The 12,500-nt window shown below is 30.0% G+C and overlaps 2 non-coding genes and 1 pseudogene across 2 annotated transcripts in view; all 3 read right to left on the bottom strand.

The window, feature by feature from the left end:
* LOC129252623 (large subunit ribosomal RNA) overlaps positions 1–1,937 on the bottom strand; it is a 3,986-nt gene extending 2,049 nt beyond the window's left edge. Inside the window, exon 1 of the ribosomal RNA XR_008583547.1 lies at positions 1–1,937. This exon is cut by the window's left edge and continues 2,049 nt beyond it. This is a non-coding gene — a ribosomal RNA (large subunit ribosomal RNA).
* A 444-nt stretch (positions 1,938–2,381) lies between these two features.
* On the bottom strand, positions 2,382–2,562 carry LOC129252618 (5.8S ribosomal RNA; annotated as a pseudogene).
* Positions 2,563–3,159: 597 nt separating this feature from the next.
* LOC129252621 (small subunit ribosomal RNA) lies at positions 3,160–5,150 on the bottom strand. Its single transcript, XR_008583545.1, has one exon. It is a non-coding gene; the product is annotated as a small subunit ribosomal RNA (ribosomal RNA).
* Between the last annotated feature and the right edge of the window lie 7,350 nt (positions 5,151–12,500).

Raw genomic sequence — 12,500 nt, 5'->3', positions numbered from 1 at the left:
AACGGATACTCAACAGGTTACGGAATTGGAACCGTATTCCCTTTCGTTCAAAATAATTCAAGTATTTTAATTATTTTTAAATATATTTTTATTAATATTTTTTTTTATTAAAAACTTGAAAATTTTCGGCTTTCGCCTTGAACTTAGGACCGACTAACTCGTGATCAACCACTGTTCACACGAAACCCTTCTCCACTTCAGTCCTCCAAGGTCTCATTCGATTATTTGCTACTACCACCAAGATCTGTACCAATAGCGGCTCCATGCAGGCTTACGCCAAACACTTCTAAGCACACTATTGTACCCTCCTACTCACTAAAGTTTCAAAATTTATAAATCAATCGAAATTGTTTTATAAATCATCTACTTTAGCGGTAATGTATAGGTATACAACTTAAGCGCCATCCATTTTAAGGGCTAGTTGCTTCGGCAGGTGAGTTGTTACACACTCCTTAGCGGATTACGACTTCCATGTCCACCGTCCTGCTGTTTTAAGCAACCAACGCCTTTCATGGTATCTGCATGAGTTGTTAATTTAGGCACCGTAACATTACGTTTGGTTCATCCCACAGCGCCAGTTCTGCTTACCAAAAGTGGCCCACTGGGCACATTATATCATAACCTCAACCTTCATATCAAGAAAGGTGAGGTTCTTACCCATTTAAAGTTTGAGAATAGGTTAAAATCGTTTCGACCCTAAGGCCTCTAATCATTCGCTTTACCAGATAAGATTATTTTATATAATTTTTAAATGCACCAGCTATCCTGAGGGAAACTTCGGAGGGAACCAGCTACTAGATGGTTCGATTGGTCTTTCGCCCCTATACTCAATTCTGACAATCGATTTGCACGTCAGAACTGTTTCGGTCTTCCATCAGGGTTTCCCCTGACTTCAACCTGATCAAGTATAGTTCACCATCTTTCGGGTCACAGCATATATGCTCAAGGTACGCTCCAGTTAGAGGTATAAATAATAATAAATTATCATTATACATAACTATATGGAACGCCCCGGGATTGAATTAATTGACTATTTATTAAAAAATAGACTAAAAATTAATCCCATTATATTTAAGTTAAGTTAATTATGCCATTAAGTTTAATATAACTCAATGACTTGCACATATGTTAGACTCCTTGGTCCGTGTTTCAAGACGGGTCCCGAAGGTATCCTGAATCTTTCGCATTGTTAATCATATAAATGCATACAAATAAATATTAATATCATAGATATTAAATTTTTTGTAAAATTCAAAAAATGAATTTTAGCATTATATATAATAAAATCTATCAACACTTTATCAAATCATTAGTATTTATTTTATGTTAATATGCTTAAAAAGCAAATTAATTTAAATAAACTTAATATCACCAATGATCTTTTGATAAATACTTTATTATGTTAATAGATTACAATGTCCTTATATGAAAAAAATGCACATTATTTTTTTAATTATTTAATGATGAATTTTTCATAATGGATATTCAGGTTCATCGGGCTTAACCTCTAAGCAGTTTCACGTACTATTTAACTCTCTATTCAGAGTTCTTTTCAACTTTCCCTCACGGTACTTGTTTACTATCGGTCTCATGGTTATATTTAGTTTTAGATGGAGTTTACCACCCACTTAGTGCTGCACTATCAAGCAACACGACTCTTTGGAAATATCTTTCTAGTAATCATTAACGTTATACGGGCCTGGCACCCTCTATGGGTAAATGGCCTCATTTAAGAAGGACTTAAATCGTTAATTTCTCATACTAGATATTAAGATATTCCATACACTGCATCTCACATTTGACATATAGACAAAGTGACTTAGTGCTGAACTATTTTCTTTTCGCTCGCCGCTACTAAGAAAATCCTTGTTAGTTTCTTTTCCTCCCCTCATTAATATGCTTAAATTCAGGGGGTAATCCCATATGAGTTGAGGTTGTTTTAATATTCTTTTTTTATCTTCTCACAATTTAATAAAAAAATTATATCATCTTTTCATCTCTATTTTTCTTTTCTCCTTTTATATATTGTAAATATATAAAAATAATAATAATGTAAAATGAGGCAATCCTAGAATAAAAAATTTAATTTTTATGCTAGACATTCCTCCTTTTAATTACATATATAAATTATTATTTTATATATATATATATAAATAATATGAAAATTTTTTGTAAAGAATACTTAGATTCAATATTTTCATCATTTCATTTTATTTGAGAGGATTTTTTTTTTAAAGAATATATAATAAATAAAATTCATTATATATCTTTATTTTTTTTGCTATTAATATTATGAATTATTTAAAATCCAATAATATACACATTTGCTTAAATTCAATTATTTTTATAAAAGAATAAGCAACTTATTTAGCATAGTCTTACAACCCTCAACCATATGTAGTCCAAGCAGTACTTTAAAATTGAATTTAATGTACATAACAGCATGGACTGCGATATGCGTTCAAAATGTCGATGTTCATGTGTCCTGCAGTTCACACGATGACGCACAGTTTGCTGCGTTCTTCATCGACCCATGAGCCAAGTGATCCACCGCTTAGAGTATTTTTTTATTTATTTTTATTTATAACAAATGTCAATTTTTTTTTGCATATATTAATTGAAAGAGTAAAATTAAATAATATTAATAATATATAAATTGATTTTCTTTCAATAATATATATCAAATATATTTAACTCTAAACATTTTTATTAAGTTGCGAATGTCTTAGTTCAACAATAATACAGTGGTGGTATTTATTATGATTCAATTATTTTGTATTTTTTTAATCATTTTATGTATATATATAATAATATAATAAATATATACCACTTTTGTTATTGTGAACAAATTAACTTATCATTCAATCAAATGAATAATAAGTACAACTTTTTATTTTCATGTTTAAAGGTTTTTAAAAGAAAAAAATAAGAAAAAACATTACAAAATGTACCATCATATATTATATTTAATATGATATAATTGATGGATCACAAATTGAATGAAAAAGAATAAAAAGAATTATGGATTCAAAATAATTATATAAATTTTTTTTTTTTTTTCTTTTTTTTTTTTTTTTTTTTTTCTTTTTGTTCGTTTGTTTGCTTGTCTGTTTGTTTGTTTGTTTGTTTGTTTGTTTTTCTTACGGATATGGAACACAATAATGATCCTTCCGCAGGTTCACCTACGGAAACCTTGTTACGACTTTTACTTCCTCTAAATAATCAAGTTCGGTCAACTTTTGCGAAACAACCGTGACACACGAGGCGTCACAGTGATCACGTCCGGAGACCTCACTAAATAATTCAATCGGTAGTAGCGACGGGCGGTATGTACAAAGGGCAGGGACTTAATCAATGCGAGTTAATAACTCGCACTTACTGGGAATTCCAAGTTCATGTGAACAGTTTCAGTTCACAATCCCAAGCATGAAAGTGGTTCAGCGGTTTACCCGGACCTCTCGGTCTAGGAAATACACGTTGATACTTTCATTGTAGCGCGCGTGCAGCCCAGGACATCTAAGGGCATCACAGACCTGTTATTGCTCAATCTCGTTACTGCTAGACGCAATTTGTCCATTTAAGAAGCTAGTGTCCTTATAATGGGACAAACCAACAGGTACGACTCCACTTATATAAACACATTCAAACACTTGTACATTCAAGATGTACGCATGAAAGAAGGCTATATAAGTTTCAACATCATAATCCTGAAAGCATCTATTTAATATATTTGAGTCTCGTTCGTTATCGGAATTAACCAGACAAATCACTCCACGAACTAAGAACGGCCATGCACCACCACCCATAGATTCGAGAAAGAGCTATCAATCTGTCTTACACGCTTATGTTCGGACCTGGTAAGTTTTCCCGTGTTGAGTCAAATTAAGCCGCAGGCTCCACTCCTGGTGGTGCCCTTCCGTCAATTCCTTTAAGTTTCAGCTTTGCAACCATACTTCCCCCGGAGCCCAAAAGCTTTGGTTTCCCGGGAAGCGACTGAGAGAGCCATAGTAGTAGCTACACCCAATTGCTAGCTGGCATCGTTTATGGTTAGAACTAGGGCGGTATCTGATCGCCTTCGAACCTCTAACTTTCGTTCTTGATTAATGAAAACATCTTTGGCAAATGCTTTCGCTTAAGTTAGTCTTACGACGGTCCAAGAATTTCACCTCTCGCGTCGTAATACTAATGCCCCCAAACTGCTTCTATTAATCATTACCTCTTGATCTAAAAACCAATGAAAGTAGAACAGAGGTCTTATTTCATTATTCCATGCACAAAATATTCAGGCATTTGGAGCCTGCTTTAAGCACTCTAATTTGTTCAAAGTAATTGTACCGGCCCACAACAACACTCGATGAAGAGCACTGAAGTAGGTTTAAATAGGAGGAATATATAAAAAATACATTGTATTAATTATATATAAGAACTCCACCGGTAATACGCTTACATACATAAGGTAATGTACATACCACAATATATAGTTGTACTACCCGTATGAAGCACAAATTCAACTACGAACGTTTTAACCGCAACAACTTTAATATACGCTATTGGAGCTGGAATTACCGCGGCTGCTGGCACCAGACTTGCCCTCCAATAGGTCCTTGTTAAAGGATTTAAAGTGTACTCATTCCAATTACAGGGCCTCGGATATGAGTCCTGTATTGTTATTTTTCGTCACTACCTCCCCGAACTGGGAGTGGGTAATTTACGCGCCTGCTGCCTTCCTTAGATGTGGTAGCCGTTTCTCAGGCTCCCTCTCCGGAATCGAACCCTGATTCCCCGTTACCCGTTGCAACCATGGTAGTCCTAGATACTACCATCAAAAGTTGATAGGGCAGACATTTGAAAGATCTGTCGTCGGTACGGGACCATACGATCTGCAAGTTATCTAGAGTTCAACCAATTTAACGATCAAATGATCGCTTGGTTTTAGTCTAATAAAAGCACACGTTCCATAAGGTCCGTGTTTATATTGCATGTATTAGCTCTAGAATTACCACAGTTATCCAAGTAACTGTTAACGATCTATGGAACCATAACTGATATAATGAGCCTTTTGCGGTTTCACTTTTAATTTGTTTGTACTTAGACATGCATGGCTTAATCTTTGAGACAAGCATATAACTACTGGCAGGATCAACCAGAATAATATTTTTATTTATATATTTTTCTTTGTTTTTCATATTTGAAAATTTCATAAATTACGGTGTATATAAAAAGTAAAGGGGCGACCCCCCTTTAGCTTTTCTTATCAAAATTCAAAAACCGTTTTTTATGAAAAAGAATTTTCGTTCTCTATATTATATATTTTATATAAAAATATAAGAACGATATTTCTTCTTAATATTTGCCAATTTTCAAATAATTTATCATTCTTAATAACATTTTACTTTTTTTTTCAAATGCATTTTTAATGTAATAATTTCATATATTACATAATTTTTCTCTTTGAATTGAAATTAATAATTTCATAATTCTATTTTTTAATCATAAATATATATGATTGAAAAAATTTTCTCCTCTTTTCCTTTGTTTAAAATTTAATTTTTCTTATAAATTTTTGTTTTTCTTATTTTTTTCTCTTCATCATCTGTTTAATTTCCTGTATTTATACAAGAAACAAACAGTTGAGGATAATTTCTATGTAATGCTAGTATAGAATATAAAATTTTGAATTCAAAAATTTATTTCTATTTAAACTAACTATAGAAAACCAGGAATAAAATACAATAACACCAATATGCCATAACATGTTAGTATAGAATATAGATTCTTCATATATGTATATATATTCGAAAATTTTTTCTATTTAAACTAACGTATGGAAAACCAGGAATAAAATCATAATATTACCAGTTTAATATGGCTCAAATTCGAGTTTCATATAGTTATGATTCGATTTATATGCTTCAATATCATTGGTTAGTTAACTTTTGATATTTTCATATTATATCACATGCCTTCACCGTGAGTGTTTTTTGCCATGCACACCTCACATTGTCAAAAATGTATGGGAAAAATTCATTTCAATACATTTCAGTTTGATTTGAAATGTCTTTATTATATATTTTAATGGCAATATGCCAAGGTCACATTCCATAACATGTTAGTATAGAATATAGATTCTTCATATATGCATATATATTCGAAAATTTTTTCTATTTAAACTAACGTATGGAAAACCAGGCATAAAATCACAATATTACCAGTTTAATATGGCTCAAATTCGAGTTTCATATAGTTATGATTCGATTTATATGCTTCAATATCATTGGTTAGTTAACTTTTGATATTTTCATATTATATCACATGCCTTCACCGTGAGTGTTTTTTGCCATGCACACCTCACATTGTCAAAAATGTATGGGAAAAATTCATTTCAATACATTTCAGTTTGATTTGAAATGTCTTTATTATATATTTTAATGGCAATATGTCAAGGTTATATTCCATAACATGTTAGTATAGAATATAGATTCTTCATATATGTATATATATTCGAAAATTTTTTCTATTTAAACTAACGTATGGAAAACCAGGCATAAAATCACAATATTACCAGTTTAATATGGCTTAAATTCGAGTTTCATATAGTTATGATTCGATTTATATGCTTCAATATCATTGGTTAGTTAACTTTTGATATTTTCATATTATTTCACATGCCTTCACCGTGAGTGTTTTTTGCCATGCACACCTCACATTGTCAAAAATGTATGGGAAAAATTCATTTCAATACATTTCAGTTTGATTTGAAATGTCTTTATTATATATTTTAATGGCAATATGCCAAGGTTATATTCCATAAAATGTTAGTATAGAATATAGATTCTTCATATATGTATATATATTCGAGAATTTTTTTCTATTTAAACTAACGTATGGAAAACCAGGCATAAAATCACAATATTACCAGTTTAATATGGCTTAAATTCGAGTTTCATATAGTTATGATTCGATTTATATGTTTCAATATCATTGGTTAGTTAACTTTTGATATTTTCATATCATTTCACATGCCTTCACCGTGGTGTTTTTTGCCATGCACACCTCACATTGTCAAAAATGTATGGGGAAAATTCATTTCAATACATTTCAGTTTGATTTGAAATGTCTTTATTATATATTTTAGTGCCAATATGCCAAGGTTATATTCCATAACATGTTAGTATAGCTAATATGAATTCTTCATATATGTATATATATTCGAAAATTTTTTCTATTTAAACTAACGTATGGAAAAAACCAGGCATAAAATCACAATATTACCAGTTTAATATGGCTTAAATTCGAGTTTCATATAGTTATGATTCGATTTATATGCTTCAATATCGTTGGTTAGTTAACTTTTGATATTTTCATATTATTTCACATGCCTTCATCGTGAGCGTTTTTTGCCATGCACACCGCACATTGTGAAAAATGTATGGGAAAAATTCATTTCAATACATTTCAGTTTGATTTGAAATGTCTTTATTATATATTTTAGTGCCAATATGCCAAGGTTATATTCCATAACTCTCTATTTAAACTAACGTATGGAAAACCAGGCATAAAATCACAATATTACCAGTTTAATATGGCTCAAATTCGAGTTTCATATAGTTATGATTCGATTTATATGCTTCAATATCATTGGTTAGTTAACTTTTGATATTTTCATATTATATCACATGCCTTCACCGTGAGTGTTTTTTGCCATGCACACCTCACATTGTCAAAAATGTATGGGAAAAATTCATTTCAATACATTTCAGTTTGATTTGAAATGTCTTTATTATATATTTTAGTGCCAATATGCCAAGGTTATATTCCATAACTCTCTATTTAAACTAACGTATGGAAAACCAGGCATAAAATCACAATATTACCAGTTTAATATGGCTTAAATTCGAGTTTCATATAGTTATGATTCGATTTATATGTTTCAATATCATTGGTTAGTTAACTTTTGATATTTTCATATTATATCACATGCCTTCACCGTGAGTGTTTTTTGCCATGCACACCTCACATTGTCAAAAATGTATGGGAAAAATTCATTTCAATACATTTCAGTTTGATTTGAAATGTCTTTATTATATATTTTAGTGCCAATATGCCAAGGTTATATTCCATAACTCTCTATTTAAACTAACGTATGGAAAACCAGGCATAAAATCACAATATTACCAGTTTAATATGGCTCAAATTCGAGTTTCATATAGTTATGATTCGATTTATATGCTTCAATATCATTGGTTAGTTAACTTTTGATATTTTCATATTATATCACATGCCTTCACCGTGAGTGTTTTTTGCCATGCACACCTCACATTGTCAAAAATGTATGGGAAAAATTCATTTCAATACATTTCAGTTTGATTTGAAATGTCTTTATTATATATTTTAGTGCCAATATGCCAAGGTTATATTCCATAACTCTCTATTTAAACTAACGTATGGAAAACCAGGCATAAAATCACAATATTACCAGTTTAATATGGCTCAAATTCGAGTTTCATATAGTTATGATTCGATTTATATGCTTCAATATCATTGGTTAGTTAACTTTTGATATTTTCATATTATATCACATGCCTTCACCGTGAGTGTTTTTTGCCATGCACACCTCACATTGTCAAAAATGTATGGGAAAAATTCATTTCAATACATTTCAGTTTGATTTGAAATGTCTTTATTATATATTTTAGTGCCAATATGCCAAGGTTATATTCCATAACTCTCTATTTAAACTAACGTATGGAAAACCAGGCATAAAATCACAATATTACCAGTTTAATATGGCTTAAATTCGAGTTTCATATAGTTATGATTCGATTTATATGCTTCAATATCATTGGTTAGTTAACTTTTGATATTTTCATATTATTTCACATGCCTTCACCGTGAGTGTTTTTTGCCATGCACACCTCACATTGTCAAAAATGTATGGGAAAAATTCATTTCAATACATTTCAGTTTGATTTGAAATGTCTTTATTATATATTTTAGTGCCAATATGCCAAGGTTATATTCCATAACTCTCTATTTAAACTAACGTATGGAAAACCAGGCATAAAATCACAATATTACCAGTTTAATATGGCTCAAATTCGAGTTTCATATAGTTATGATTCGATTTATATGCTTCAATATCATTGGTTAGTTAACTTTTGATATTTTCATATTATATCACATGCCTTCACCGTGAGTGTTTTTTGCCATGCACACCTCACATTGTCAAAAATGTATGGGAAAAATTCATTTCAATACATTTCAGTTTGATTTGAAATGTCTTTATTATATATTTTAGTGCCAATATGCCAAGGTTATATTCCATAACTCTCTATTTAAACTAACGTATGGAAAACCAGGCATAAAATCACAATATTACCAGTTTAATATGGCTCAAATTCGAGTTTCATATAGTTATGATTCGATTTATATGCTTCAATATCATTGGTTAGTTAACTTTTGATATTTTCATATTATATCACATGCCTTCACCGTGAGTGTTTTTTGCCATGCACACCTCACATTGTCAAAAATGTATGGGAAAAATTCATTTCAATACATTTCAGTTTGATTTGAAATGTCTTTATTATATATTTTAGTGCCAATATGCCAAGGTTATATTCCATAACTCTCTATTTAAACTAACGTATGGAAAACCAGGCATAAAATCACAATATTACCAGTTTAATATGGCTTAAATTCGAGTTTCATATAGTTATGATTCGATTTATATGCTTCAATATCATTGGTTAGTTAACTTTTGATATTTTCATATTATTTCACATGCCTTCACCGTGAGTGTTTTTTGCCATGCACACCTCACATTGTCAAAAATGTATGGGAAAAATTCATTTCAATACATTTCAGTTTGATTTGAAATGTCTTTATTATATATTTTAATGGCAATATGCCAAGGTTATATTCCATAAAATGTTAGTATAGAATATAGATTCTTCATATATGTATATATATTCGAAAATTTTTTCTATTTAAACTAACGTATGGAAAACCAGGCATAAAATCACAATATTACCAGTTTAATATGGCTTAAATTCGAGTTTCATATAGTTATGATTCGATTTATATGTTTCAATATCATTGGTTAGTTAACTTTTGATATTTTCATATCATTTCACATGCCTTCACCGTGGTGTTTTTTGCCATGCACACCTCACATTGTCAAAAATGTATGGGGAAAATTCATTTCAATACATTTCAGTTTGATTTGAAATGTCTTTATTATATATTTTAGTGCCAATATGCCAAGGTTATATTCCATAACATGTTAGTATAGCTAATATGAATTCTTCATATATGTATATATATTCGAAAATTTTTTCTATTTAAACTAACGTATGGAAAAAACCAGGCATAAAATCACAATATTACCAGTTTAATATGGCTTAAATTCGAGTTTCATATAGTTATGATTCGATTTATATGTTTCAATATCATTGGTTAGTTAACTTTTGATATTTTCATATTATATCACATGCCTTCACCGTGAGTGTTTTTTGCCATGCACACCTCACATTGTCAAAAATGTATGGGAAAAATTCATTTCAATACATTTCAGTTTGATTTGAAATGTCTTTATTATATATTTTAATGGCAATATGCCAAGGTTATATTCCATAACTCTTTATTTAAACTAACGTATGGAAAACCAGGCATAAAATCACAATATTACCAGTTTAATATGGCTCAAATTCGAGTTTCATATAGTTATGATTCGATTTATATGTTTCAATATCATTGGTTAGTTAACTTTTGATATTTTCATATTATATCACATGCCTTCACCGTGAGTGTTTTTTGCCATGCACACCTCACATTGTCAAAAATGTATGGGAAAAATTCATTTCAATACATTTCAGTTTGATTTGAAATGTCTTTATTATATATTTTAGTGCCAATATGCCAAGGTTATATTCCATAACATGTTAGTATTAGAATATAGATTCTTCATATATGTATATATATTCGAAAATTTTTTCTATTTAAACTAACGTATGGAAAACCAGGCATAAAATCACAATATTACCAGTTTAATATGGCTTAAATTCGAGTTTCATATAGTTATGATTCGATTTATATGCTTCAATATCATTGGTTAGTTAACTTTTGATATTTTCATATTATATTTCACATGCCTTCACCGTGAGTGTTTTTTGCCATGCACACCTCACATTGTCAAAAATGTATGGGAAAAATTCATTTCAATACATTTCAGTTTGATTTGAAATGTCTTTATTATATATTTTAGTGCCAATATGCCAAGGTTATATTCCATAACATGTTAGTATTAGAATATAGATTCTTCATATATGTATAGATATTCGAAAATTTTTTCTATTTAAACTAACGTATGGAAAACCAGGCATAAAATCACAATATTACCAGTTTAATATGGCTTAAATTCGAGTTTCATATAGTTATGATTCGATTTATATGCTTCAATATCATTGGTTAGTTAACTTTTGATATTTTCATATTATTTCACATGCCTTCACCGTGAGTGTTTTTTGCCATGCACACCTCACATTGTCAAAAATGTATGGGAAAAATTCATTTCAATACATTTCAGTTTGATTTGAAATGTCTTTATTATATATTTTAATGGCAATATGCCAAGGTTATATTCCATAAAATGTTAGTATAGAATATAGATTCTTCATATATGTATATATATTCGAGAATTTTTTTCTATTTAAACTAACGTATGGAAAACCAGGCATAAAATCACAATATTACCAGTTTAATATGGCTCAAATTCGAGTTTCATATAGTTATGATTCGATTTATATGCTTCAATATCATTGGTTAGTTAACTTTTGATATTTTCATATTATATCACATGCCTTCACCGTGAGTGTTTTTTGCCATGCACACCTCACATTGTCAAAAATGTATGGGAAAAATTCATTTCAATACATTTCAGTTTGATTTGAAATGTCTTTATTATATATTTTAGTGCCAATATGCCAAGGTTATATTCCATAACTCTTTATTTAAACTAACGTATGGAAAACCAGGCATAAAATCACAATATTACCAGTTTAATATGGCTTAAATTCGAGTTTCATATAGTTATGATTCGATTTATATGCTTCAATATCATTGGTTAGTTAACTTTTGATATTTTCATATTATATTTCACATGCCTTCACCGTGAGTGTTTTTTGCCATGCACACCTCACATTGTCAAAAATGTATGGGAAAAATTCATTTCAATACATTTCAGTTTGATTTGAAATGTCTTTATTATATATTTTAATGGCAATATGCCAAGGTTATATTCCATAACTCTTTATTTAAACTAACGTATGGAAAACCAGGCACAAAATCACAATATTACCAGTTTAATATGGCTTAAATTCGAGTTTCATATAGTTATGATTCGATTTATATGCTTCAATATCATTGGTTAGTTAACTTTTGATATTTTCATATTATATCACATGCCTTCACCGTGAGTGTTTTTTGCCATGCACACCTCA

Source organism: Anastrepha obliqua, unplaced genomic scaffold (genome assembly GCF_027943255.1).
Source record: "Anastrepha obliqua isolate idAnaObli1 unplaced genomic scaffold, idAnaObli1_1.0 ptg000285l, whole genome shotgun sequence".
Lineage (NCBI taxonomy): Eukaryota > Metazoa > Arthropoda > Insecta > Diptera > Tephritidae > Anastrepha > Anastrepha obliqua.
This window is presented reverse-complemented; position numbering and strand designations above follow the sequence as displayed.